The sequence below is a fragment of the Hyperoodon ampullatus genome, assembly GCF_949752795.1.
Source record: "Hyperoodon ampullatus genome assembly, chromosome: 12".
NCBI lineage: Eukaryota > Metazoa > Chordata > Mammalia > Artiodactyla > Ziphiidae > Hyperoodon > Hyperoodon ampullatus.
The window spans coordinates 28,253,484-28,278,265 of record NC_136925.1 but is presented as its reverse complement, the minus strand read 5'-3'; positions in this window follow the sequence as shown (position 1 = coordinate 28,278,265).

Genomic DNA, 24,782 nt, shown 5'->3' with positions numbered 1-24,782 from the left:
TAGTAATAGGCATCATTCATAGGGTATTTATTATATGATAAATACTGATCTAATAATTTTACATGTATTCACTCATTTATTTATCACAGTGAATAAAATGCTATAATCTTAGCAATCCTATAATTATGGTAGTAATCCTATACTCTTGCAAATTTTACAGATAAGGAATAGGAGGTACGGAAAGTTCAACTGACATGCCAGTGGGCAGAAAGTACTATGATCAGGACTGGCTCTGGAATCTGTATTCTTAATTATTACATCACATGTATAAGACAGGGAATGGAGGGAGGGTATTGTTCTGACATAAACTTTAATATATCACAGAGCTAAAATAACACGGTATTGTTTCAGAATTACATAGATGATATTGAATAAGGAGAACAGAAACAGGCAATATCTATGCGGTAATTTAATATATGAAAAAGATTAAATTTCCAGTTAGTAAGGAAAGTAAAATTAAGCATTAAATGAAATAGGGATGGACATTTATTTGGAAACAAAATTTGATTTCAATTACTACCTCATACTATATAAAAACTATTAAGTAGATTAGGATGTAAATATTTTTAAAGTAATAGAAGAAAATGTAGAAGGATATTTTTAGAATTTAGGGATAGGAAAAACTTCTTAAACAAGATATCAAACCAATAATACATAAATAAAAGATAAAGAATTCACTGCACAAAACTTAAAATTCTTAATAGACATCATAAACAAAGGTAAAGGACAAGCACAGTATGGAAGAAAGTCTTTTTTTTTTAATGTCGCAAAAGAGTAATAATCATAATACACAGGAAGCTTTATGATTCAACAAGAAAATGGCAAAAGAGAAAAAAATGGGCAAGTGATAAGCACAGACATTATAGAAAATAAGTACAAATGACCAATACATGCATTAAAAAATGTTTAACCTCATCAGTAATCCGCAAAAGCCAAATTAAACCAATAATAATGCAGATAAGTTGGATAAAATATAAATGGTTAATATTCAGCGGTGAGGAGTCTGAAGGCAAATCTCATACACTGTTAAAGACTATGGTAAATTATTCAAATTTTTGGAGGGTGACTTGTACCATTTTACCAGAATTTAAATTGCTTATATCATTTGATCTAATAATTCTACTTCTAGTAACTAATCCTACAGAAATACTGGGACAGGGTTATAAAGATACAGGCATAATAAAGGTTAATCATATATTGCATAAATATTGAAAAATCAAAACTACTTAGTCATCAGTGCCTATAAAATACAATGGCACAATTAAAAGGAATAAAATAACAATACGTATCCCTGACAAGAAAAAATCTTCAAGATACTTGTCAGATGAAAACACCCAATTGCAGAACAGTGTACTTAATCCCATTTTTGTAAGACAAAAACTATGTGTATTCATGTAAATCAAAACATAAGTACATTTTTTGACCCATTCCAGAGCAAGTTAGAGACACCAGTCTCCATTGACCTTAAATACTTCTATAGAAGTAGTTAAATTCTACAGAACAAAAGCATGTTCTTACATCATCCTATATCTTACATCATTTCATATTTAATCCACATTCCCTATTCAAATTTCATCAATTTCTCCCATAATGTCCTCTATGCTCATTTTTTTCTTGGTCCAGGACTCAATCAGATTACTCATTGCACTCAGTAACTGTATTTGTTTATTCTCATTTAATCAGGAAAAATTCTTCAGCTTTTCTTTGTGTTTATTGATCTTGACATTTTTTGAAGAGTACAGGCCAGTTATTTTGTAGAATCTCCTTCACTTTGGGTTTGTCTGATGTTTTCCTCTCTAGTTCAGGTTATGAATTTTGGGCATGAAAACCACTGACCTTATGCTGGATCATCAGTGCATTGCACCAAGAAGCACATATGATTGGTTTGTACCAATATTGGTGATGTTAATTCTGATCACTGATTTTTCATCTATCATCAGGTTCTATGGCTTCTTCAGAGGTGACAAGCTCATACTTTGTGGGAGCTTCTTAAGGGAGGACCTGTGACTTTTACACATACTTGTGAGCTCTGGTTCTAGCAGTCACACCATACCTATATTTAGTGTTTACCATACTCATGGTTAGTGTTAGTTCACCATACTAACACTATATTAGTCCTGGTGCTGGTTGTGAATTTTCTCTAGTGTTATTTTATAGCTGTGGTCTGTTTGAATTCGACCATCCCTACAAGAAGAAAGGAAACTAAGGGCTATCCCGGAAAATTTTAGAGATGCTAACTATTACAGTTCACCTATTTTCTAACCGATACTGAAAGTGATTTATTCAGGCAATATTTCGAATGATACATAAAAGCATGATATTTAATGTGATTAATCTGCTTGTAGGTAATGGACTCTCACCTGCTGGATATGTCCCACTGCAGTTGGTTATAAATGAGTGAAAAGAACTTGTTGCTTCTGAAATATGCCTTGGAGGCTCCAATTTCCTATAATTTATTAATACTTGTTTACCTTATGCCAAAATAAAAGGCCAATTTTGTCAAACCAGTAGGACAGAACAGATAATTAAGCAAAAGCAATAAGTAAGTCGTTTGGTATTTTTGTGAAAAAAAAATCCAGCTGATTAATTTTTAAACTTTGACACTATATTGATGCATTCATAAATATTACCCAGAGGTACTCTAAGTATATTAGGACTAAGGATCTTTTAGGTCTTTTGACCTTACTGAGAAAAGAAACTTGATATTATCAAACACAAAAGTAGGTTACATTAAATTTTATTTGAGAAACTGCTATCCTCTTAAAAGTGTGGCTAATTTTGAGTCAGTTTCTGTCAATGCTTTAGATGTAGCGAAGCCACTCTGGGATATTAGTGACTGTTTTTTTTCATTTTTCTATCACTTTACCTCTCTTTTTATGATCATGGAAACAGCATGACTTACTGGTTAAGAGTTTTTACTTTGGAGACAGACACAGTTTGAATTCTGGCTCTGACATGTATCGATTGTATGCCTTGGGTCAAGATGCTTGATCTCTGTTTTATTTTCCAAATGAAGAAATATACCTAACTCAGGATTACTGTGCAAATTAAATAAGGTAATGCATTCAAAGCACCTGATTAAATGCCAGTTATATAGTACTCAGTTAAATATACTTGCTTATTGTCTGCATCTTCTGCTGTGTGACTCTATCACATATGATTGTTAGTTTCTTATATTAGCATGAAAATCAGAGAAAGGAGATTCTTTATACTTCCCTTGATACATTTGGGCCATGGTGATGCTAGTACTTGCCTCAGTTTTGGAAACAGAATAACAATCATATTGTTGGAGGAGGTCATCAAGAGGATGTGATCACTGGTTTACCCTCCAGCTGGACCTGGGCAATTGGAGACTCCTCACCCCTCCCCCATGCTTGGAATGTACCCTACTTCAATGGTTTCCCATTGTAATTCAAGTCAAGTAAAATCCACCTTCCTCCCTTTTGCCTAGAAAGGGGAGGTCCCTAACCTGATTTATCTCTGCCTCCTTCACTGACTTCATCTCCAACCTCCCTTCCTCTCACACAGGAAATTCCAGGAACACTGGTATTTCTGTATTTCAAACAAGATCAATCTAGTCTGTACTTGAGGTTTGGCACTTCATTTTTTCTCTGCCTAGAATGCTTTTTCACCAGATCTTCACATGGCTGACTCCTCTTCAGAGAAGACCTTCTTAATCACAGTCTTTCAAAATCATCGATCAATTTTTTTTTTCCATAGACTTGGTTTATTTTTTTACTGAGTATATCCTACTTATCTGTTTATGTTATTTTTAGTTTTAATTGTACACCTTTATTTACTTTTGGGGGGTTTATATCTCCCTATTTGAGTATAGTTTACTAGAGTGTGGCTCTCAAGTGCAGTTGAAGCTTTATCTCCAGGGCTTAACCCTAAAACAATACTCAGCACATAGAAGCCGCTCCATAAATATTTGTTGTAGATCCTCAGGAGTGTAAATATGATGCCCTTTGTATAGAAAGTTCCTGCAGAATACATTGACACTTCAACTGAAGCAAATATTCCACAAATGATTCTATAAATTATAGGCCAAAAGAGAATGTACTTGGAACTAAGTACTAACCTGATAAAACTTTGGTATATTCAGTATTTCATTTCCCCAATGCCTTTTTTTTTTTTTTAACTTAAATCTGTGGTCCTGTCATGGCTGTATGTTCATACAGTATTTAAAATGCTGCTGGGATTGAATGAACCATACTCATTTTTCACTATCTATTCTTTGATTCCTTTAAAAAAGATTGTTACCAATTAACACTCAAAGAAGGCAAAGTCAAGTTCTTATAAATTGAGGATTGTACAACTTTACAAATAATTCTTAAAATGCACGTACTACGTTCATTTCTATTAACCTACAAGTTTTATTTTTCTACCCTCTAAGAAGTCCAAAGTGCTTATGGAAAACACTGAGTTACAGGCAGATTATGATGTAGAGTGAACATGGGACCAAACCTTGAATCTAAGGGGAAACTGGTTTATCAAGCCAGCGATATGAGACTTTGCTCTAACACATTAATGAAATCCATGAGAATAGGGTCCTTTTTCCCTGAACGAATGCAGCTTCAGTGTGTTTATTGAAAATATCTACATAAAGTTGGTAACCTTTGTGGGATAACTTTTATAAAGTACTCACAAAGCGTGTAGCCCAATTAATTTGAAGTTTTTTTGTTTTTGTTTTTTTTTAAATTATTTTCCTTGTTCCCTTCCTTTAAATTTGGTTCAACACACATTTATAGAAAAATCTGTCATGTTTTTTGCCTGGTGCTAGATAGTGGAGACTCCAAAATGAAGAGAATCTGATTCCAGTCCTGAGGGATGTCATTAGACTAAACATAACTCTATGGACTATACACCTTACTGAGGATATTACTGAGCTCAGTGAATTCTGTTTCCAATCTCCAGTGAGAGAGAAAAAACTCTGGAAAAAATCTAAATGTACTTCTTTTCTAAAGTTCTCTTTAGGGATGAACCATATAAGGCAGACTTAGCATTCTTTTATTGATCAGTCCTTTATTACAACAAAGGACTAGATCAGAAAGATTGGGAAGAAAGAGAATAAAAAGCTAAGTTATTCATAGTGAATGTGTTGTCATAGTGGGAAGTCAAACATAAGCATGATTTTGAAGTATAGAAACGATGGATTCTATGCAAAGCAGCATTTTTATTGCTTGAGAAATGAGGATAAACTAATTTGCTTGATGATTGAAGTTTTGTCTACAGAGCTCCAAATAATAGATTGAAAACATGGCAGTCTTGCAGTTATTTCCTAAGGTGTAGATTTTAACTTTGTGGAAAGCATCAACTTGGATACTTGACAAAATTGTAAAGACTATGAAATTAAAACTGGAAGCAGATCTAGATATCTTCCAATCTAACAGATCACTTTGCAACCTACATAGCTTTAACAAATTTTCCAAGATCCCTTTATTAGTTAGTGATAGAATTTTAGCTAGAATTCAAACACTGACTCACTTTTATTTTTAAAAATTTTTAATTTATTTCTTTTACTAGTTCAAGGTCACTTTCTATTTTCATCTGTATTTTTACTACCCTATAAACCTCACCTGCGGGAAATATGCTAAAACTCTTGAAAAGAAACGTATTGACTCTAATGAGATATGCTTCTGACAGATATTAGTAGATATTTAATGGCTAGTTTTTTCTTTAAATCTCTTGCTTAATTCCAAATGTATTGGGTCCAAGCAACCTTATAAGAAGTAAATATTTCAATTTCTTACAACACAATGAATGTGTCAATAATGAAAATACATAGGAACAAAAGCACAATACTTTCTCCAAATTGCTCTCTTTCTCTCTAAACTTCACAGTCAAAATAGAATTGTGTTTGTTGCTTTATGTTTTTCTTGATGAATCAGAAAGAAATTTATGGCTAATTTTTTGTCAGTCCTCTTGCAATAGGAAGGGAAAGATTGATGTTACTCTCCTTGATTTCTCTAATACCAAAGCTATTGTTTTTCTTTTTAGCTCTAGATGCAACTCAGAAATCCAAGAATTAGAGTATTATTCAACTCTGACACCGCACAATTCAGGCCAATGAGAGGGATACCTGTAGGTGGAGAATGAGGGTATCAGCATTGTATACCTGAAGTATAGACTCCCCTCATTAACCTTCCATAATCGGCTTAATAAATGAGGATAGAAAGTGAAGGCACAAAGCATGCTTGCTTAAGGACAGCGAAGTCCACAGAAGAAAGTCAGAGAGAGATAAGTCTGTGGGTCCCTGATTTCAATTCAGTGATTCTTCCTTGAATAAGAAAGAGAGAAAACTTTCCTCATTAGCTACAGGCAGTGAAGCATTCACTCTGGTGCTCAGCAAGCCACTGAGTCCACTACATATGAGCTGAAGTGGGAAGATAGAAATAGGAGGGGAAGGTTTCTACATCACATACCAAGTTCTCAATCTGGTTCTCAGCTTTTTAGTTTATTTTCTGATATACACTGTGGTCACCAGTGGATAAAAATTTCCATCGATTTTCACTTTTGCTTCTTTCCTTCCCCCTTCCTTCCTTCCCCCTTCCTTCCTTCCTTTTCTTTTTTCTGCTTTTTAAAAAATGTATTATTATTATATACATAACAAAATTTACCATCTTAACAATTTTTAAGTGTACAGTTCTCTAACATTAATTACATTCACATTGTATCACAACCATCACCACCATCCATCTTCAGCACTTTTTCATGTTTCCCAGCTGGAACTCTGTACCCATTCAACACAAACTCCCCATTCTCCCCTTCTCCCAGCCTCTGGCAATAATCTTTCTACTTGATCCTCATTTTCAACAACACTTATTGTTATCAGACTTATTAAGTTTTGCCTATCTAGTTGGTGCTAAATATTATTTCATTGTCATCTTATGTTTCTTTTTGTATGATTGAACATTTTATAAGTGCATTGACAATTTGTTTTCATTTTTGTGAAAAAACTAATTTAATATATCTAAATGTATGTATGCTTTATTGAGAATACAATATATACATATAATTCATGTGTGATATAATTCATCATTTCAAAATGTACAGTTCAATGATCGTGATTATATTCAGAGTTATGCAACCATTATTACAGTCAATTTTAGATCATTTTGACCACTCTAATAAAAAAAATACGCATTAGCAAAAACTGCACAGCTCCCGCAACCTCCCCAGCCCTGAACAACCACTAATCTATATTCTGTCTTATAGAGTTTCCTATTCTGGATATTTCATATAAATACAGTCATAAAATATCTACTTTTTTCTGCAATTGGCTTCTTTAGACTTAGCATAATGTTTTCAGGGTCCATCCATGTAATGCTATATGTCAGTACATCAGTCCTTTTTTTTGGCAGAATAATATTCCATTGTATGGATATATCACATTTTATTTATCATTGTCAACACTTATTATTTGCCTTTAAAATTATATCCCTTATTATCTCATTGTGGCTTTGATTTGAGTTATCCTAATTACTAATGATGTTGAAATTTGAATAAAAGTATTTTATTTAGTTAGTGAGACAGAGACAGAAAGAAATCTAATGAAGGATACACTATCAGGCAGATAGACACTGTGCAACTGGATTTACATTATTTTGTCATCAAGGCTTTTTTTTCTGATATTTTAATCCTATAAATTAGACATCATCATCATCATCACATATAGACTTTTTATAGATATATATCTACCTGATTAACAATTTTTTGTTTGTTTGTTCTTCATGTTTAACCACCTCAGTCTTCTTTCTGGGATCATTTTCATTCTCCCTAAATAGCAATCTTTTAGAATTTCTGTTATTGAAAGATCCTTGGCAATAAGCACTCAAGATTTATTCAACTAAAATTTCTTTATTTTGTCTTTGTCCTTGAAAATACTTTTATTGAGTACATAATTTTAGGTAGACAGTTATTTTCTCACAGTAGTTCAAAAATATTTTACTATTTTCTGCCTTTCATTGTTGCTTTTGACAAGTCTGTTATCAAAATAATTGACTCTTTAATGGGTGATCTATCTTTTTCCACTGCTATTTTTACGAGCTTTTCTTCCTTTGCCTCTCTTCCACTTTCTTTGTCATTTAAAAAAGAAAAATATTATAAGTTGCATTGCTGACTACTATTAATGAACACCTACAAGGTACCAGGTACTATACCAATATATGTACTTCTTTCATATCATTAATTTTCATGACATTCCTGTGAGTTACTATTAGTAGGCTCATTCTACAAATAGGAGATTAGGCATGAAGTGTTAAATTCTCAGGGCCGTGCAGCCAGAAAGTGCTAGAACAGGCATGGGACCTGAGTCTTTCTGATTCCAGAAGCTGCACTCTTAGCAGATTTGCTCTCTTGTGAATTTTTACCCCTGCCCTCTCATGCACTCCTTTTGAACCTCACCTGAGCTTAAAATAGGATAGGTATTTCTGATGATAATTTATGTGTGATTCAACGAATATCTCCTGCTAAGCTAAAATGAGTCACTTTAAAAACCACACTCTTAGAAATAGATGGAAACTGTCATGGGATTATGTTGGCAAAAATCTACCACTAGGATTTTACAACTGTTTTAGTAATTTCATTTTTAGAAAGTGGAAAATTTATTTCTAAAAGCTATTGTCATCTATTTGCTAAGTTCCCTACGTTTATATGACTATATTTTTGCACTTTACAAAGAGATGCAAATGAAGATACTCTTTTTCCTTTTATTTTATTTATTTATTTATTTATTATTTTTTTTGCGGTACGCGGGCCTTTCACTGTTGTGGCCTCTTCCGTCGTGGAGCACAGGTTCCGGACGCGCAGGCTCAGCGGCCATGGCTCACGGGCCCAGCCACTCCACGGCACATGGGATCCCCCCGGACCGGGGCACGAACCCGGGTCCCCTGCACCGGCAGGCAGACTCCCAACCAGTGCGCCACCAGGGAAGCCCGAATCTACTCTTTTTAGTCTTAAATTTTTATCTTAGCATGAAGTTGTTTACATATTCATTAATTGTCACAATATTTTGTGTTATTACTTAATAATTATTTATGTGACTTTAATATCCAATTTTGTTATTTTATTTTTAAATAATTTACAGAAATTCATTATATTTATATAGTATAAGCATATGATGGTTCTTTACCTTTAGGAAATCAATAGAATACATTAAATAAAACGGTGAAGATCACCAATTCTGTGCTTAAATTATTATTTCTGATTTTGGCCACACAGTACAAATATTTTTCCTAAAAATAGCAACTTATTCAATTAACTGAAAAAAAATAAAGTATAAAAGAAATGCAATAAGCTGCATTCTTTACACACATAAGTTGTGTAAAATTTATATCCTATCTAATAAAAACAAAGAATGTACTCATCTTAGTAAAATAAAATTTTTAAATTTAGAGTTAGAACACTAGTCACCCTAAAGTAAGATTAACCAAAGACTAGTTATTCTATTTGTGTACATTTTTTAGACACTTGTTTTCTCCAAAACTCCTATACTTAGACCATATTTAGTCTCTAAAGATACAATATAATTCCATTGTTGAAACCCATGTATCTTCTCCTTCAAATCTTGAAGTTCAACTTCAGTTCAACCAAGTCATATATTCTAGAAGCTTTGAACTGATGCAATTTGCTCTCTGGAAAAATCTATTAATGGTATCACTAAATATTCAATGGTTACATTTAATTAAGTTATTACAGTAGCCACAACCCCATACCTGAGTATCTATTCTACCTAAAATGTTTGTAGCAACTGGGCATTAATCATAAGTTATCTTCATCACAAGCACTAAAGTGCTGAAAATTCTTCTAGAAACTGTCCTAAATTCTGCCTCTATTATCTACACTCATTGACTTCCTTTGTAAAGTCCCTCACTGTCTCTCTCTTTTTTTTTAATTTTATTTATTTATTTATGGCTGTGTTGGGTCTTCGTTTCTGTATGAGGGCTTTCTCTAGTTGCGGCAAGTGGGGACCACTCCTCATCGCGGTGCGCGGGCCTCTCACTATTGCGGCCTCTCTTGTTGCGGAGCACAGGCTCCAGACATGCAGGCTCAGTAATTGTGGCTCATGGGGCGAGCTGCTCCGCGGCATGTGGGATCTTCCCAGACCAGGGCTCGAACCCGTGTCCCCTGCATTGGCAGGCAGATTCTCAACCACTGCACCACCCGGGAAGCCCCCTCACTGTCTCTTGACTGAACTATTGCCACAGCTTCCTAATTAGTCTCCCTGCGTGAGTCTTTCTACTACAACCCATCTACAATGCAGAATCCTAAAATATCTTCATAATAATCCTATATTTAACGAGCTTTAATGGCTCCCTGTTGCATCCTTGTTAAGTTTATAATCATATTGTCTTTGCAATCTCATCTCAGCATAACTCCCCATAGACCTCTGGACCTCTTTAAGTATTCCTTCGAAGTATCCAGCAGTGAAAGCAAAGGAAACATTTCCCATCTTCTGCATATATCATGACTCTAACAATAGGTTGTCTTTTCACATTCTGTCTCTTTCTGTATATTTCATCATCATCTTTACTTGACCAATTTTTACATATCTTTCAAGAACTAGCTCAAAATTTACTTTCTTAGTGATACCTCTCTGGATACTCCCAGATAGTTTTCCATACTCTCCTCTATGCTTCCAAAGCACAAAAATTAATTTAAAATGTGCCATATTTTGTTGCAATTATACACTTACATATATGTCTCTTCCACAAAGTTGTGAATTCCTTGAGGATGGAAACCATGTCATATTCATCTTTGTATCCTTTGTATTGAATAGTTTTATGAATGAAAAAAATGAAGAATGATCAGAGTTTCTTTGTAATAGTTTTTGTTAGATAGAAATAGTAGCTACTCTGATCCTTTATGTCTAATAGTGATGACCTTTGGATACATCTTCAGCATTAAAATTTTATTATTTAGAGTAGTGTCAAAGGTATAGGCTGGCTTAAGTATTCTCTATTGTATGATCTCATGACATCCTGATTCATGTCATGATCTCATGACAACCTTGTCCTATGATTGCACATTTTTAACTTTATTGACTTAAAAAATGTTATGGTCTGTTTTTTCCTTATGGACTGTAAACATTCTGTTAGAGCAGTTATTATTTCTCTCTAGCTCATCAATATATCTGTAGGACGTTAAACAGTGCCTGACAATCAATCGAGTTTATTGAATTAATTTATTAATTAGTTAATGAGTTAATGGGCAGTGAACTCAGAGTTACAAGTGTGGGTTCCATTTTCCGTCTCAATCATTTTCTAGTTCTTACAATGCCACTTTTAGAGTCTCCAAAATTGCATTTCCTCATGTATAAAATGAGGCAAAATACCTGCCTTCTTATATTACAAGGTCTAGAAAGATCAGGGGAGAAAAGATGTATAATCAACTTAAAAACTGAAAAAGATGAACAAATATGAAGTATTTTTACTCTTTCAAGGAACAACATGGCACTATAAGACAGTTCAGCAAAAATTAGGCTTGTGCTTTTTTTGTATAATTATAAAACATTCTTCTCTTTACAGCAGAACCAGTTGATTTACAAATTTTAGGAACCGAGTCTTAGGAGTGATAACTATTCATTCTTTTCTCTCCAATATAATTTCTAGACAAATTGAAGAAACTGCAAAAGAACCAGAGGGTTATGAATTGAATGTGTCCCTTCAAAATTCACATGTGGAAATCCTAAGCCCCAATGTGATAGTATTAGGATCTGGGGTCTTTGGGAGATAGTTAGGTCATGAGTGTGGAACCTCCAGGAATGGGATTAGTCCCCTTATAAAAAAGACCCCACAGAGCTCTCTCACTCCTTTTATCATGTGAAAACATAACAAGAAAATGATAATCTGTGAACCAGGATGCAGGCTCTCACCAGACACCAAATCTGCCTGCACTTTGATCTTGGACTTCCCAGCCTCGAGAACTGTGAAAAACAAATGTTTGTTGTTTAAGCCACCCAGTCTATGGTATTTTTGTTGTAGCAGCCTGAATGGACTAAGACACAGATAAACTGAGATAATGAGTTATTATTGATAAAGCTGAACTGGAAAATATGGCTTGGACCTATAGCCAAAACTAGGCCTTCATAATCCTTAAATTACCAGAATAATATGCCTCCAAAAGTACCTTAATAAATGTATCACACATAAGCAGAAAAAGCATAATTTCTGAGGATAAGCTGCTTTAACAAGAGAGATCTCAGATAAGACTCATGAGCAGGCATCCAGTTCCTTCTCCCAATCTCACTTAGCATCTGTTTGAGCAGTAGGTTTGGATAAGAAAAGGCTAGACTTAAAAAAATTTTTTTTCCTGGTTTTCCTTCTGGGAGTGAAGAGACAATTCTTCGTCACAAAGGGAAACATGAGAAATGAAAAATAAGGACTTCTCTCATAATCCTGACAAGCTCTTTGCTCTCTTATGTGGACATCCTGTTTCCACTTTCAGTAGCCCTCACACCAAATATCACCCACTGATCTTTTATGCATTTTCTAGCACTCATTATTGAACAGTTCAGATTTTTGACACAAAAGGCTTTGATATTGTTAAGGAAAATGTATTAATTAAAGTAAATACATTTTCCCACTGTACCTCAAATTGAAAATTCATCCTTATTCTAAGTTCAAATAGTACCCCACCATATGGTTTGTCATGGACTTAATGTTTGTATCCCCTGAAAATCTATGTGTTGAAGCTCTAACCCTCAAACTGATGGTATTTGGAGATAAGGCTTCGGGAGGTACTTAGATGGTGTCATGAGAGTGGGATTGTCATGATGTGGTATTAGTTTCTTTATAAGAAGAGACAACAGAGAGTTTGCTCATGTGCTCTCTGTGCCATGTGAGGACATGATGAGAACATGGTCGTCTATAAGCCAGGAAGAGAGCCCTTTCTAGAACCTGATCATGCTGGCACTCTGATCTTGTGCTTCCAGCCTCCAAACTATTAAAAAATAAATTTCTGTTGTTTAATCCACTAAGTACATAGTATTTTTCTATGGCCACCCGAGCAGACTAATGCATGGTCCAAGATAGTTCTCTGTATTTTTTATAGAGATCTCTTCATAACATCAGTTACCTTGATATTGAACTGATGTTTCATAAAATGATCCAAAGTTGAAAATGGTAATGCCCTTCTCATAACCAAATATCAAGGCAGAAATTAAAATCCAAAAATGTAATCACTTTATTATTGTCAATGTTCAGGATATTAAAAGCCTAACATTATTAAAACCTAAAAGAGGGTAAGAGCTCAGTTTGTTTCTAACCAACTTCTAGTTCTTAGTCTTGGGTAGGGGTCTCATTCAGATTCTCTGTGTAGAGCAAGGGTAGATGCAACCAATCAATCTCTCCAGAGAATCTCATGTATTTTACTTCTTCATAGAGCATATAATACTATCATAAAGCTGGTTCTGCAAATAGTAAAATTAGAAGAAGTTAATCTTAGCTCCCAGAGAAATTATCACAGGAAAGATAAAGTTCCCAGACTCTGGTTAAGATGAAAGCAGAATATGAAGAAAGAAAGGTGGACAGACAAAATGTGGCTTTCAGCCTCATCACAAGACTGATCAATTTGTCCTAGGTTTATAGAATATTTGATTTGTGAGATCAAATCAATTGGGGAAAGTATGACTACATATTTGTGCTAGTTTCCTATTGTTGCTGTAACAAATTACCAAAAATTTCATGTCTTAAAACAACACAAATTTTTCTCTTATCATTCTGGAGGTCAAATTCTACAGCGAGTCAGCAGGACTGTATTCCTATGGAAGCCCTAAGAGAGAACCTGTTCCTTGCCTTTTTCAGCTTTAAGAGGCCACTGCATTGCTTGACTTGACTGCATCACTTCAACATCTGCTTTTTTATCATTCTTCTCTGAGTCTGACTCTCCTGCCTCCCTCTTATAAGGGTCCCTGTAAGGGTCTTATATTGGGCCCACCCAGATACATCCAGGAAAATTTTCCCATTTGAAGATGCTTAACTTAGTCTCATCTGAAAAGTCCATCTGCCATATACAGTAATGTATTCTGAGATTTTGGAGATTAAGACATGGATTTATTTGTGGAGCCACTACTCTACCTATCATTTGAGAAGACAAAAAAAGGGCTGCTAATGTATAATCATCTCTCATTAAGTGTTATTTGAAACATACCCATATTCCAAAGAAACTAGAATATTGCCCTCAGGGCATCTATTATTTTGAAGTCTTACTTGACAATCCCTTATAACATCAGCTTCTTAATTCTTTTTCTACTTGAAACTTTGTGTCTCTGATGCAGGCCAATATTGAATTGACCATGGGACACAGGAACACAGGATACACCTTCTCTCATGAGTACTACCCACTAACAGAGCGTTACACGTGCTTTCTCCAAATTCCCAACATCCTGCTTTGATCTCTGCTCCAGCTAGTTATAAAGGCATCTTCCAGTAGGTTATCCATAATTTGTACTTTTGCATCATTTGGGGCATCATCAGCAATGTACTACTGAGCCAAAGCTGCAGTTGCTATACCTGAAGCTTGTGCTCACACGTGTCTAGTGAGGACTAATATCTCTGCAATGCATTCTCCACTGGAACTTTTGTCATTTACTCATTACCTTTAATATTTTCCAGGTCTTAAATAATTTTTATTATTTCAATGGTAGAGCATTTTATCCATTTATTTCTACTATATTCCTTTCTACTAAACTAGACTGTGACTCTAGTGAAAATTTCTGATTTTGGTCTCCAAATATTTTCAAGAAACTCAAATGAAATTTTTAAGTGGTTTAGCCAGCATCTCAACTTTCCAGTAGGACTGTAAATATTTACTGAATTGGACAGTCTTTTTCCCCTTTCTTTATCTTTATTTGTGCACCCAGACTTTTTGTTTCTCAAAAGTATTCCATTAGACTTTATGTTATGAAGTCTCTAGTAGTAATAGCTATGAAGGTAATGAATTCTAGTTCTCTCAGTCCATTGAAATAAATCTTGTTCACCTTCACCTTCTTGAAATGGATAATAGTACCTAGAAGGGCTTTCCCACGATATCAATGTTGCAAGAAATCAATAAAACTTAAGTGGATTGTATTGAAATATTTGTATAGCAAATGTAAACCAATTTTCTCTCTGGACTTTTAAACATTCATTTCAGTTGTTACCTCATATAACTGTTTCATTTTAAGAAACCATCAGGGTAAACCATTTACTGCAATTTATTAATCATAGTTCTCTGTGACAAGATGATTAATATATAGCTGTTTCATCAAAATCATTGGTTTAACCTCTATACAGGCTGTATATCATAATCATAGCTGTTATGAAAATATTTATTATTGGCTCTAAGGGGTCTTTGGAAAGCAAATATAAAGGGATAAGTGCAATTACATCACTGCTGTAGGAAAACAATAATTGAAAACGTATTTCACACTCTGAGTCTTCATTCCATTAAATTGGTTAATAAAAATAAATCAAAACAAAATATCTATCTTTTTTTTTTCAAAATATCTAGCTTATCAATGTTCTCTATTTATGATTCTGTGTAAGTGATGCAAAGAGTCATAAGTAAGAACAAAGATAAGGAAATAAATTTTCCAGGTAAACATAAGTAAATTTGTATGAGAAGCTTTTGGTTGATTATGTATTTCCTTTATATACATTTTCAATCATGAACATAATTATATTAATTTCGATAGCTAAAGTTAAAAACTTCAAAGACATTCCAGTCAAGATGATTCTGAGACTTCATACATTAATCAACTACTTGCAACTCCAAACAAACAGCAATGATAGAAATAAATGTTTAATTACATTTAAAAGGCATAGCTGTGTATAAGAGCAAGCTATACATCTCCAAGGGCAATGTATTAACATGAAACACAATGAACATAAAAAGAACAGTGACTGACTGCTAACTCTGCGTGCTTACTGGACTCTTGGAAATGAACCCAGGAAAAGGTGGCCTGGAGTTTTTTTTTCCTTCTGATTAAATAAAGTGGAAAATAGGCCACACATGTCAGGGGACCAGAGCCAGACTGAAGGTGGAATCAGTGGCTTCTGTCCTTCTAGCCCTTCTGGGAAAGGATGCTGAAAGGAGTCGAAATTGTTGCCCAGTCTAAAGTTTGAACTTCTACCTGAAGAACCTGAAGAAAGCAGAGAGAGTTGCACAAATAGACTTTAGCAAAGCTGGTAAATACACCAGATACATTTCAATTAGTATATGACTCTCATGGGGCTGAGAGTCACGATAAAAACTGTTTCAAAGATGAGGCCTCCAGGAGGCTAGGTAGGAGATACAAAACTGCTAGATGAGGAGGGGATAACTACCACTCAAATGAGATAAAAATTAAGGTTTTAAAGTACAAGAAGAAAAATAAGTGTAATATATGCAATAAAAGGTAGTCCCAAATTGAACAACTAAGAAAATTTATTCTTGAAACAATACAAATAATAGAACAATCTTAAAGGATTTAAAAAGGAATTATTTCTTTATACAATCCTGATGAGAATATAAAATGGTACCATTACCTTGAAAAACTGGCCGTTGATAAGCTTAAGGAAATTAAACATCCATACCCTTGTGATCTAAATATTCCATTTCTACATATTTATCCAAGCTAAATAAAAATATATGTTTAAAAGACTAATATAAGAATGTTCACAGATGTATTTATAATAGTCCCAAACTGTAAACAACCCACAGAGGAGAATGTATAAGCACATTGTGGTTAACTCATATTATACAATACTACTGTATAAGACATCCAAGTTGTAAACTGCCCATGAGGGCCGTATGGCAAGGGACTGCACATGGCTTTGGATAGCTGAAAGTAGTTGTGGGCAATAGCTGGTAGGAAACTGGGGCCCTCATTCCTACAATCGCAAAGGAATTAATGCTGCCAGAACCAGTCAGCTTGGAAGATGTCAATATCTTGGTGAGAAGTGCACCCCTGGTCCACAACTTGATATCAGCCTAGTAAGACACTGATTAGAGAATCCCATCACACTGTGCTCTGTGCTCAGGTATCTGACCTGCAGAAACTGTGAGACAATAAATTTGTGCTGTTTTAAGCCACAAAGTTTGTGATAATTAGTTATATAGCAATATGAAATTAATATAGTGAGGAATCTTGTATGTGCTATTCCTTATTACACTGAAGGTTCTAGCCTGGGACTGCCCACTAAACTTCCTGTGATGATGGAAATGTTCTATTTCTATGTTGTACAATATGGTAGCCAGTAGCCACATGTGGCTATGGAACACTTGAAATGTCTCTGTAGCAATTGAGGAACTGAGTAGTTAATTTATTTAAATTTAACTGACATATTTAAATAGCCATATATGGTTGGTGGCTAAAGAGAGTGGACAGTTCTAGCCAATGCAATAAGTAAATAAAAAGTCTAAGTCATAATTCTTATTAAAAGTTACATATTTACATAATGACTAGACTGTTCACATAGACAATTAAAAACAACAAATGCAAAATATTAGAACCCCTCAGGGAGTTTTATGATTTGATATGTATAAGAAAGGAATGCAAAAAAATCAACAGTGTTTCTATTCACCAGTAAAAGTCAAATAGAAATTGAAATTTTAAAGTGATCCTGTTAAAAATAGCAACTAAAGTTATAGTCTGCATATAAATGTAGCTAAATATAATAGGAGAATTTTATGTAGGATAGTATAAAAAGTTTGTGATGACTATAAGTCAGAACTAAATAAACTGAGATGTATTTTTCATGAATGGGAAGACGATACAATAAAAATGTCATATCTCCCAAAATCAGTCCATAAATTCAACATAATCCATTCAAACTCCCAGCAAGATTTTGGTAGATATTTACAAGTGGTGATCTCACCAATACTAATGATGTTATAAAAATGGAAATAATTGTGGTGTTAGTGCAAGGATAACAAATACATCAGAAAGAAAATATCACCTACAGATATAAGACAACTTTCTGTATGATAGGGGTGACATTAAAAGTAAGTGGAGAAAATATTGGCTGTTTAGTAAATGGATAATTGGATTATCCATATCGAAAAGCAGAAAATTATATCCCTAACTCACACAACATACTATAAATTAACTTCTAAGTCCCACATTTTAGAAGTAAATTTGAAACAACAAACACAATAAACAAACAATAAAGAAGAGCACTATTACTTCAAGCCAAGGATGAATCTCTTAGACAAGACACACAAAGTACAAACCCTTGATAAATTAGGCATTACAGTTGAAACTTTCTGTATGGCCAAAGATACCGTAAACAAAGTCAATAAATCAGTGACAGAAGATGAAGCAGAGTGAATGAAACTTGTACAGATATACCTTTATTGCACTCCTGAGACACTGAATTTTTTTATTGAAGTTTTGTGGCAACCCTGCACCAAGCAAGTCTATCAGTACCATTTTTCCAACAGCATTGGCTCACTTCATGTCTCTGTCACATTTTGATAATTCTCACAATATTTTAAACTTTTAAATTATCATTTACTTGCTATGGTGATCTGTGATCAGCAGTCTTTGATGTTACTATTGTTAATTGTTTTGGGGCGCCAAGGACTGCCCCCATATAAGACAATTAATTTAATTGATAAATGTTGTCTGTGTTCTGACTGCTCCACAAACTAGCCATAACTCTGTTTCTCTCCCTCTCCTCGGCCCTCCCTATTCCCTGAGACACAAAAATATTGAAATTAGGACCATTAATAACCCTACAACAGTCTCTAAGTGTTCATACAAAAGGAAGAGTCTCACATCTCTCACTTTAAATCAAAAGTTAGAAATGATTAAGCTTATTGAGTAAGGCATATGGAAAGTGAAGATAGGCAGAAAGCTAGGCTTCTTGCCCCAAACAGCTACATTGTGAATGCAAAGGAAAAGTTCTTGAAGGAAATTAAAAGTACTACCCCAGGGAATGCACGAATGATAAGAAAGCCAAACAGCCTTATCGCCAATAGGAAGAAAGTTTTAGTGGTCTGGATAGATCAAATCAGCCACAATATTCTGTTAAGCCAAAGCCTAACCCAGAGCAAAACTCTAACTCTTCCATTCTATGAAAACTGAAAGAGGTGAGGAAGTTGCAGCAGAAAAGTTGAATCTAGCAGAGGTTGATTGCTGAGATTTAAGGAAAAAAGTCATCTCCATCACGTAAAAGTGCAAGGTGAAGCAGCAAGTGTCGATGTAGAAGCTGCTGCCTGCAGCAAGTTACACAGATCTAGCTAAGATAATTCATGAAGGTGACTACACTAAACAATAGATATTCAAGGTAGATGAAGCAGGATTCTATTGGAAGAGGATGTCATCTAGGACTTTCATAGCTAGAGAGGAGAAATCAATGCCTGATTTCAAAGCTTCAAAGGACAGGCTGATTCTCTTGTCTTAGGGGCTAATGCAGCTGGTGACTTTAAGTTGAAGCCAATGCTTATTTAGCATTGCAAAAATCGTAGGTACCTTAAGAATTATGCTAAGTCTACTCTGCCTGTGTTCTATAAATTGAACAACAAAGCCTGGATGACAACACATCTGTTTACAACATGGTTTACTGAATATGTTAAGCTCACTGTTGAGTTCTACTGCTTAGAAAAAAATGATTCCTTTCAGTATATTACCGCTCATTGACAATGCAGCTGGTCACCCAAGAGTGCCAATGGAGATGTACAAGAAGACTCATGTTGTTCTAATGCCTGCTAACACAACATCTATTCTGCAGCTCATGGATCAAACAGTCATTTTGACTTTCAAGTCTTATTATTTAAAAAATACATTTCATAGTTCTACAGCTGCCATAGATATTGATTCCTTTGATGGATCTGGGCAAAGTAAATTGAAAACTTTCTGAAAAATCTCCGCCATTCTAGATGCCATTAAGAACATGGGAAGAGTTCAAAATATCAACATTAATAGGAGATTTGGAAGAAGTTGATTCCAACCCTCATAGATCACTTTGAGGGACTTAAGACTTCAGTGGAGGAAGTAATTGCAGATATGGTGGAAATAGCAAACAAACTAGAATTAGAAGTGGAGCCTGAAGATGTGACTAAATTACTGCAATCTCATGATGGAACTACTGGACAAAAAGTTGCTTCTTATGGATGAGCAAAGAAAGTGGTTTCTTGAGAAGGAAACTACTCATGGTGAAGATACTGTGAAGAGTATTAAAATGACAACAAATATTTAGAATATTACATAAACTTAGCTGATAAAGCAGTGGCAGCATTTGAAAGGATTGACTCCAATTTTGAAAGAAGCTCTAGTGGGTAAAATGCTATCAAATAGCATTGTATGCTACAGAGAAATCATTCGTGAAAGGAAGAGTCAATCTGTGTGGCTGACTTCATTGTTATCTTATTTTAAGAAATTTCCATAGCACCTCAGCCTTCAGCAACCACTAGCCTGATCAGTAAGCAGCCACCAACATTGAGGCAAGACCCTCCACCAGCAAAAATATTACAACTTCCTGAAGACTCAGATGACGGTAAGCACTTTTTAGCAATAAATTATTTTTTGATTAAGGGATGTACATTGTGTTTTTAGACTTTATGCTATTGAATACTTAACAGACTACAGTATAGTGTAAACAACTTTTATATGCACTGGGAAATCAAAAAATTCGTGCGATTCACTTTATTGTGGTGGTCTAGAACTGAACCTGCAACATTGCCAACATATGCCTGTATTACAAGTATCTACATAGGTAACCAAAGATGCTGAGTGTAAAAAAGCAAGCTGCAAAATGAAATATTTAGATAAATTTTAAATACCATAATCAATACTTTATGGAATCACACAGATTTAATAAAGGTATAAAAACATAGACTGTAAACATGAATCAAATTTAATGCCTGCCTTTGATCATGGGGAGAAATTAATGGGATAAAGAAGTTCAAAGGCATCTGTATTGTTTTATTTGTTTAAAAGAGAGGTTACACAAATATGACAAAACTATAGCATTCATTAAATCTGTATGCTTGCAACAAGTTGTAATATTAAAAATTCAGTGTGCTATCTTCTCCTAACCATCTTTTCAGCCAATAACACATCTTTCTGCATTTCTTCCAATTATAATATTGATGGACTGCTTGGGGTGTCTAGTACTCTATTTTTATTGTTTTTCTCAATTTTCACATGTAAATCAGTTCTCACAGACTATGTCTGATCATTGTATTCCTTTCCCATGACCTACACTAGCCCATCTTCAACTAATGCTGGAATATTTATGAGTCTTCAAGTAGTTTTTCTGCCTTCTGTTATTCCTATTACAACTCAGGCTACATCTGGTTCCAAGAACACTTTTCCTTAGGTAGCATTTATTCCTCTTTAGTCACTTAAATAAACTTATGGTACTTCCCTTTCCCTATGGTCTTGAATTTAAAGTCAGGAATTCAGTCTATATTTTTTAGACATTTCAAATTTAAATGCTATATGTAATTTGCCTTTTATTTTCTAACAATTTCTCCCACATGGATTTCTCTCCCATTCTTTTCTGCCAAATCATGCTCATTACTCCTTGAAGTATTGGCCAATAAGAATTTTACTCTAATTTAGCCTACTTTGTATTTATTCAATGAATATTTGTTAGTTACCTAATAAAGACTAGTGCTAGAGCCATAATATTCATAAGAAAGACATGATCCTTGCCCTTAATAAGAAACTTATATTGATATTTGTGCAGAAGTGCTTGGTTCCTATAGGATGCTACTGTCTCTTGGGTATATGTCTTAGTTCCTGAATCAGAGTGTTAGTTACTTTGAGATTGTAAGCTGGTTTTCTCTCCTTTCCTCTAATCTGCTATCTTGTCATCCACTTAAAAAAAATATATGTAAGTAGCAAATAATTGCTAATTCCCTTAACAAATCTAATTTCCCTCCTTGTGTGTGCCACATTCCACATGTTATGCAGAGAAGTAAATCTACTGACTCGTGCCTTGTGTTCATCCTTAAACTTCCCCTGGGCATCTAGTCTACCTAGCACTTGTTAAAGTTGGATGCTTGAAACAGGTTGTAATATTAAAAATTCAATATTCTATCTCATCCCTGGTCAATAACATCTTTCCTTGATTCCTCCAATTATAATATTGGTTGACTACTTGGAATTTCTGGTCTACTACTATTTAATTTACTCTTACTGCTTTTCTCCATTCTCACATGTAAATCATCTGACTCCAAAACACCTACTTCATGTGGTAGAATAGACCTTAGGTGGACTAGAAGTAGCGAAAATTCTTGCTCTCAATAAGATCTATCTTTTAGTATTACATCCTAGATGCCATTATCATTAAAGTCTGTTCAATCTCTTGGAATTTGCCTCAACTTGCATCTTACATAGTTACCAAGCTCTCCTGTGTTGTACTTATATAAAATGCTAGCATTGCCTCAGGAAAAAATTGTCTTTGCTTCCTTGTTAAATTTGATTTATTATCTTCAGAGCCCATTTCATTTCACTACTGACTAATCATAAAAAAAAAGAAAACAAAAACACATGCCCAACAGGGCCTAAATGTTTTCAAACTCATTGTACAAAGTAGAGGACACAGAGAGAGGGTGCAGCTCCGGGCAGCAGCTGCAGAGCCAGCATCTGGGCTCCACGATAATCACCTCTAGTGAATCACACCAGAGAAAGAGTAGAATCATGGCATGCAGTGAGCCTCAGACACCTCCACCTGTTTTTGAGACTGCACCGTGTTTATCAGGGTTGCAACTTGTGACATCTGGCAGTTTTTCTTATGCTCTCTTTTCCTTGAGAGAAGAAAAAGAAAAAGAGAGACAAAAAGAAATGTCATTACTGGCCAGCAACTGGAAGATATTTGTGATTAAATTGCTGTATGTTTAAAGTCTTCAAATCATGTTTGTATGGCTGAAGGGCAGGAACTTGAAGGTGAAATGTTTACAAATAAATACCTTTGTTCATTACTCCTATCGTATATAAATGTGCCAGGTTGCTATCATTTTTTTAAGATTCTCACAGATAGCAGTTTTTTGAACACTCGCAACTACAAACATGCTTATACATCTCACAGTGTTCACAAATAGATGAAGGTAAATCTGAATGACATTCAAACAATGTGTGTGTAAATTAGTAGGTGGATGAATAGTTGCCTATCTACTAACAAGCGTAGTAAAATAAGTCAGCTTCTTGGTTACCTTCTGTGGTAGATAGTATTATTAGTCTCCAAATATTCACCACCCACTTACTTACACCTGCCCCCACTCATGGGAGAAGTATAATTCCATGCCCTAATGATGTTGGGCTTTGACATGTGACTTCTCTTGGCCAATCGGATTTGAACAGATATAACAGATGCCTCATCTTATCAGAAGTCATTAGAAATATTGCAGGTTTCTGTCAATCACCTTGAACTTCTGCATTCTGCCATTACAGCAGTACATTGTAGTAGTGGCTGATTTTTCAGCCTGGGTCCTGCTCATGTGGAGCAAAGCCAAACAGAGAAAGACCTAGTGGCAGCCCACCAATTCCAGCAAAACCCAGCCAAGTGAAGCCAACCCTCAGCATTTGTGTAACCTATGTGAGAACTAAATAGTGTCAGCCTTTGAGATTTTAGGATTGTGATGGAGAAAAAGTTGCTTGATATAATTCTATAAAAGAAAAACTTCAGAAGGATCCAATGGATCAGTAGTTAGTCTATATGAATCATTGAAAAACATAATGAATTGTTAAGTACATGGGGTTTTTTTAACCCTAATAAGGAGAGTATAAAACTCATATTTACAAGATGATTTTTATATTTTCTGTTCATTTTATATGAAAAGAAATATGATAGTTTATAACATGGTGCTCTTTCATGCCCATCAATAATGATTTTATCAGGGCTTCCCTGGTGGTGCAGTGGTTGAGAGTCCGCCTGCCAATGCAGGGGACACGGGTTTGTGCCCCGGTCCGGGAGGATCCCACGTGCCATGGAGCGGCTGGGCCCGTGAGCCATGGCTGCTGAGGCCTGCGTACTGCAAAAAAAAAAAAAAAAAAAAAAAAGAATGATTTTATCTCACTAATGAAGGGCAAAAGTGATGAATATATGCTGCTTCTAGAGTAAAAGTCACCTTATGCTCCAGAAAATTAATGTATTACTGTGACAACTTTGTTCTGTATTAAAAATGTATCATCCTTCAATCAGAATCTCTTTGCTTTAGAGATTAGTATCTCACCCTTAATATTAATTTAACTTTGTAGAAATATGACTAGAAATTGAATAGTACAAAAATTAGAAACAAATTAATACAGAAAAGATTAATAATTTATAACGAACAAGTATTACATGTGTTCAGCTCAATAAAGATGAGTGTGAAATCAAGAAAATTGTAATCAAAGATAGTTCATTCTATAAAAATATATGGGAGAACACTGATTAGAGGAGAAAATTTAAATCCCCAGATATTATTCATGTAGCTTATTGGAAGTCACAAAGTGTGAAGAAAATAAAGTATGCAGTTCTGGTGGCCAGAAATGGCCATGGCACTTGTAGTTGACAGTTGTTGGTTTTGCCTGCTCAGCTCTCATTCTCACTTTTCATGTTAAAAAATTCTAACTTAGGGGAGGGGAGCATTCTCTTTTTTTCAGTTTCGGTAGCCCAGGTGCTATGATGTCAATCCTCTTTTAGATTTGGGCAATGTGAGCCCACTATATCAGTCTCATGTCCCTGGCCACAAGGATTTCTTCAGGATTAGTATCTGATCCAAGAGAGAATAATCAGAGGAAAGAGGAAACTATCTCCAGCTATTGGAGTTGCAAGAGGGTGGGAAGGAGCCAGACTCAAGCTGCTGGCATAAACCTGGTCAGCATA